The following is a 6,739-nucleotide window of genomic DNA, read 5'->3' as shown; positions in this document are numbered from 1 at the left end:
TGTCAAAAGCACTGTTCTTCAGTACCAAGCTGATACAACAACAACAACAAAAAGTTATTATGGAACATCTCCCCTCAACATTAGCATGACTCACCCAGCAGTGTAACTAAAGCACGCGTTCTTGAAATCAACCCTTCCTTCTGTGAACAACAGGTCTTCCGCATGCACATCATCCTTTAACTAAAGCAGAGGGGAATTTGGAAAGTAGAAAGGGCAGTTTTTGCATCCATCACAGGACACACATAGACAAGCAGGGCACTGGGCTGACAGTGAATTAAGCAAACCTGAGGAATGCATTAAAACTGAAACCATGGCAAAAATACTGAGGCCTCTTTCTGGTCAAGAATCAGTTTGCAAATGAGCTCCAACTGCTTTTGCAAATATGTAAAAAGAAATGTGAAGATCAAATAAGGGTTTTAGAAAGATTATTTGCATATGAATAGAATCTAAAGAGATTGGGAGTGTCAAGGAATGACTGGCTGTTGGTTGTGTGACTTTGGGGAGGGGGTTCCCAAAGGACGGGGGTAACTTGAGTCAGTGCAGGAGGTCATGACAATAAATCAACACTCACTGGTCAGCAAGACCAATGCCACAATGCCCAGAGGGACTACAATGTGGCTTCTAGGAATTGACTAGTCAAGTACTTGTTCTGTGCAAACCTGCTGATTAGTAAAAGTGCTATTTAAAAGCAATTTAACTTTGACTTGACAACAAAATGACTCAAAATGTCCAAAGTGAAATACCGATGAATTCTATTTTATTCTTTAATAAATTTATGAATATTTTGTATTTTCCATATTTTATTTTATTTATTTTAATAAAATTTATTTTATTTTTCCCCAAGGTTTTTTAAAAACAAAATTTGAAAAGAATTTGAACTACTGAAAAGAATGCTCTTCAAAATCATAACAAATAACTTCTTAAAGTTAGTACAACCTCCAACTTATCTTAAATCCCCAAAGATAAGTTGTTTAATTAATGCACTTTTGAAAAAAAAAAATGAAAAAATGAAAATAAAAAACTAAGCATTACAACATAACACTAGCTCAATCTTACTATTACTAGGGATAAGCACACATACAGTATATTAAAATGAAAAAATGAAAATAAAAAAAGTAGTTATGTATTATTATTTATAGGGATGTTCTTAAGAAAACATTTGAGAACTTCTTAAGAATTTTCAAGAATTGCACTTAGGAACATTCTTTTTTTGTGAATCCGGCCCCAGATATTACTTTTCTAATCTCACCTATAATATATACCAAACCAGTTGAGTGGAGTGTAGAGCTGGTTAATGTAAGTTCCAAAGAGAACATAGTCACCAACCTATTATAACAACAAGCATGAACAACAAAAATGATGCTCAAGACCATTAAAAACAAGATTTCCAAATGGTATGAGCAGTGATTACTGTACTTGAAACTTGTCCACTGTAACATAGTATGCACAAAGCAAGGACCCGGCCAAAAGCCCCAATCCAATAATCAGGTTCTGGATTTGGTTCAGGAGAGCCAGGGAAGCATTGGTCTTCCATTCACATGCCTGAGCAGAAAGAGAATCCAACTCAGCATCTCTCCACTCAGCACCTTATAAAGTCCAAGTATCTAAGCGATTGCCATTACCTGATATTTCAGGATAGCATCCTCAAAGCGCCTGACTTCAAAACCCTCTGAATTATAGTACTTCACCTGAATGCAGAAACAAATGTTGTAATATTTCAATGTTAATACTGTTAACAAAACTCCATGGCCAACCTAGGGCAGCTTTGCTATGGCATTTGGTCACTTACGGGTTCAAAGTTGAGAAGTGGATCCACTGCTTTTGACTTGGCAATGCTGTCCTGTGTGTTGATTTCCCGCCTGTACTTGGTCCTCCATTCAGTGATGATGATGGTGAGAGCTGAAAACAAATGCCAAATTGAACTAGACATCAAAGTGTGCTTGTTGACTGTCATATCCTATAAAACATGCAGTAACAATTTTAATGATTTCAATTTGACTTTGCAACATTATTGAGAACACTTCTGTGTACTGATATACACTACCATTCAAAAAGTTTGGGATCAGTAAGATTTATTTAAGAAATGTATACTTTTATTTTGAAAGCACAAATTAAATTGTTCAAAAGAGACAGTAAAGACATTCATAATGTTACAAAAGATTTCAAAACTGTTTCCACAAAAATATTAAGCAGCATAACTGTTTTTAACACTGATATTAATAATAAATGTTACTTGAGCACCAAATCAGCATATTAGAATGATTTCTGAAGGATCATGTGACACTGAAGACTGGAGTAATGATGCTGAAAATTCAGCTTTACCATCACAGGAATAAATTACTATTCAAATACATTAAACTGAAAAAATATTTCACAATAGTACTGTTTTTACTGTATTTCTGATTAAATAAATGCAGCCTTGGCGAACATAAGTGAGTTGTGAATATTAGTGTTTTTGTTTTTTTTTTAATTATTGTTATTAATTGAACGGTAGTGTAATAAATATTGATTTTAATTGTTTGTTTTTTATCGAAAGTTGTCCATAAAATGATAATAAGTGTGTTTGTGGTGCACTTACTAAGGTAAAGAAACATGCAAATGAAGACAATGAGGCTGAAACCAAGCACTGAAGTATTTTACAAAATAGATGATGGCAATGATGATGTCAGCAATAGTGCTGAACACAATATAAACTGCTGTAAAATAAATCAATGAACATTTAAACATGAAAAAATAGAGTTGTCAACCATTTTACTGTATACCATATCTAACCGTGTTCTTTAAAACACCAAGTATGGTGAGGCTAAAATTAAGGAAATCATCAGACCTTAACAAGTTGTTGATTGAGGAGGTTCCACATTCAATGCTGCGCAGGACATCTCTGGAGCAGCGGCCCAGGTGTCTGCATAGAGAGAGGTCATGCAGGTGAGCGAAATGATGGACCTGCACCACGCGGCTGGTGTACTGCTGGACATAACTCCACAAGAAGCTGCGCAAGTTAATGGTTTGTACAGAATAAAACAAGATGTAGTGTTTAAAAGCATCCTTACAATATCACTTCGAATGTCAACCCTCACCTACCCCTCCACCCTGCAAGAACTTAAGGAGGACGTAAACACAGACCGTGATGGCTAGGGTTCTCCAGCTCTCCTTCACGGAAAGCTGGTTCACTAAAATATTATAATGGCAAAAATACAGAGAACGTGTGAATGCATCAACTTGTTCTGGCTCAACTGGCATATGTTATTGCTTTGTGACAGGATTTGCTCAAAAAAATACTCATGATCCTTCAGAAATCATTCTAATAGGCTGATTTGATGCTTATTTCTTGTTAATGTCAATTAATGTCAAGTGTGCTGCTTAATATTTTTGTGGAAACCATGGTACATTTTTTTAAATAAAAATGTAAATCTATATTAATTAACATTTATTTGAAATTGAAATCTATACAAACATTCTAAAAAGCAAAAAAAAAAAAAAAAAAAAAAAAACAACCTTACTGACCCCAAACTTTTAAACAGTAAGATTTTTGCTTAACTATCCCTTTAATTGCATGCACATCCCCGAGGCTCTGTGAAGGAAGCACAAACCGAGAATGCATTTCACTGCTGTGTTTTCCTATTAATGAGTGTGTGCAGAGCATCTTCCCTTTAATCTCACATAGACAATAAACTTTAACATCCTGAGTCATGCATAACTACGTGACTTCAGTTCAATATACCAAATTTAACAGCTTCCCAAAACTGCCATCTCACTGACTTATATGTAAATCCACAACAACAGGAGAAAAAAAAAAAAAAAAAGAAAAAAAATCATCCTAAAGGATGAAGTTTGAGCCAGGATCCACAGCATAGTGTATCTAAAGAGCGAACACATTGGTGTGTCCTGGGAACTGAGAAAGATCCTCTAACTGATTAATTTACATTCATGACCGTTTTGATTGTGCACTTGGAATCAAATGAGGAAAGAAAAGGTGGAGGGTTGAAGCAAAAAAAAAAAAAAAGGAAAAAAAATAAATAAATTCAAAACAATACAAGAAAATGCCAGAGGCAAGAGCAAAACCTCTCTTCCTCTATGTTAAGCTGGGGGCGTAGAAATGTATGGTGAGAGAGCTGATTTTTATCCTTGGCATGGGGGCAGAGAGAGCTGCGGACAAAAAGGCCCTTGTACCAGCGTGTTAACTCGGCTAAAAGCCCCTAATGCCCCCTAATCATGACTGGCAGGGTTGGTGACCTCCCCTATCACCCCTCTCAATCTCTCTCTGCCACACAAAAGCTCACTTTTCTCCCAGGATGGCTTTCATGTGCCTCCAAATACAAAGCTGTTACTCGTCTCAGATAATGAAGCACATACACACACCACCAACTTCAGGAAGAGATCAAATGAGCAATGCACACTTAAAGAATGAGGATGATAAGAGAGAGAATAAACAAATTAATCGAAACTGGGAATTTCAAAAATGGGGGTGAAAGTAAGAAAAAAAGAGGCAGAGAATGAAGGGTGGAAACAAAGTCTTGTACCACAGAAGAGTTTAGCATAGTTGGGTTTTGTCCCACATTTCTTTTGTAAAAGTTCGATACTTCTTGGCTTATGTGAACCAAAGGCTTTGACTTCTCCGAGAGGTTTTGGGGGCTGCTCACCCATCCAGCTGGCCCACAACAACAAGGGGCTGAGAAATCTGGCATGGGAGGGGCAATCCAACTTCACATGCATAAGAAAACTCCCGAATACATGCTTGACTTGTTTCAAAACTTCTTTTACATAGCTCTTTATCAACAAATATTCTTCATCACCATGTTTTTAGATATTTAAGGTTATGTAAATATGTTTCAAACCAGTTAAAGGGCCTAAGCACAACTGCATGCATTTTTAATTGTTGCAAACAAATTAAATAATTTAATCCTTGACAAAAAAATAAAAATAATAAAAATACTGATCATCTTAAAAAAAAAAAAAAAAGCATGTTGAGCAGCTGCCACCTTCCCAGGTAACAGGGCAAATGTTGAAAGCTGCTGTCCTCTACTGGTCATGTATGGAAACACAAATCCATTGGCTATTACTGTATATGCTGTGGAGAATTAACTTTTTATGTTTTATTCATTTATTTTTATTAAGGGGCCAGATTTTAGCCTTTAAAGGGATAGTTCACCCCTTCAGTTGCTGGTCCCCTTTGACTTCCATAGTACAGAAAAAATATTATGCAAAGTCAATGGGGACCAGCAACTGAAGGTGAATTATCCCTTTAAATTATTTTCAGGGGCATATGTTTTTCTTTTACCTTTAAGAAAAGTTTTATTCTCTGAACCACATAACAAATCAGTATTTCATTTCTGTTATGTCAAATCATTCAACTGTACCAACTGCCTATTTTGTTTGCTAGAACCCATTTTCTAGATATTTCTAACATTTTTCTAGAACACATTTTCAATAATTGGCTGGACTCTTTATTTGCTAATTCAGATATATACTGTATATCAGTGCACACTACCATTCAAAACTTTTCAGTCAATAACATTGTTTTTAAAACTATTTATATTTTTATTCAACAGAGGATGCATTAACATTATCAAAAGAGACGGTAAGGAAATTTTATAATTTAACTGTTACAAAAGATTTCCATTTCATATAAATGTGGTTTATTTGAACTTTATATTTATCAAAGAACCCTGAATTTTTTTTCTCTCTCTCTCTCTCTCTCTCTCTCTCTCTCTCTCTCTCTCTTTGAGGTTGGGAGTGTTGTCTTTAAAGTCAATGGGGGACTTCTCATTAAAAAAAAAAAAAAAAAAAAAAAAACTATATAAGCTTCACATGGATAAAATTTCACCTTTGAGACAGTGAATAGGATGCAGTCACTATAATGTCTGAATAAGCACTAAAATCATAACTTATATAGGCATAAAACAGAATATCATGAAATACATCAAATTCCATTTTTTGGTGGTATATTTTTGTCCCTGCTGTAGGATTAATGTATACCACTTACAAGCTGAACCTATATTGCTACAGTCTTTGAAGGAATTCTAAATGCATGAGTCTAGTCTCACCTATATTCCTGCTGTTAATGGGTACAAACACATTGATGACCCGCTCAAGTCCCAGCAGTCCAACACACAGAATCACCAGAGCCTGCAGCCCCACACTTCCCCTGGGCCAGAAGTATGGCACCAGCAGACACACTTTCCTCCTGAAGCCCTGCCATGCTGACCCAGAGATCACCTCTACATGGCCTTGTCTTTGATGCTTCTGATGAAGAGAGAGAGAGAGAGAGAGAAAATAGTTCAGTACGAAGTGCTTCTTCACAGGCCACAGTCGAATCTTAACAGCTTGTGCTACAGTCATTCTAGGAAGGCAGGAAAAGGCACCAATGCACTTCAAAAGAAAGAGACTTTAGTGAACATGACTCAGTGAAAGAAAGATTTGTTTGCTAAAAGATTTGTTTAACACTCATGAACCACTAACATAGAGCAGCTCCAGTGATGCTGACACCTTAACAGACACCATACATACATACTGTATATATCTAAGTGTAAATGAAGATGATAATGGTATCTTGATGATGGACTTACTGCTGATGTTGTTTACATTTAAATGAGCCTCAACATTCTATGTCAGTAACAGCAGCTTTAGTTGATATTTGAAATTGAGTTGATATTTAAAATCAACACAACTGTCCCTGAAGCCTTGAAGCCTGATCACACGCTACAAGCCTTCAACTCTACAGTTTGGTGAGTTTCATCGA

General features: G+C 36.0%; 1 pseudogene; it reads right to left on the bottom strand.

Annotated features, from left to right (window-relative positions):
- Positions 1 to 1,231: 1,231 nt before the first annotated feature.
- On the bottom strand, positions 1,232 to 6,339 carry LOC122146045 (annotated as a pseudogene).
- Between the last annotated feature and the right edge of the window lie 400 nt (positions 6,340 to 6,739).

Source organism: Cyprinus carpio, chromosome A9 (genome assembly GCF_018340385.1).
Source record: "Cyprinus carpio isolate SPL01 chromosome A9, ASM1834038v1, whole genome shotgun sequence".
NCBI lineage: Eukaryota > Metazoa > Chordata > Actinopteri > Cypriniformes > Cyprinidae > Cyprinus > Cyprinus carpio.
The sequence above is the reverse complement of the archived record's forward strand: the minus strand, read 5'-3'. Positions and strand labels throughout refer to the sequence as shown.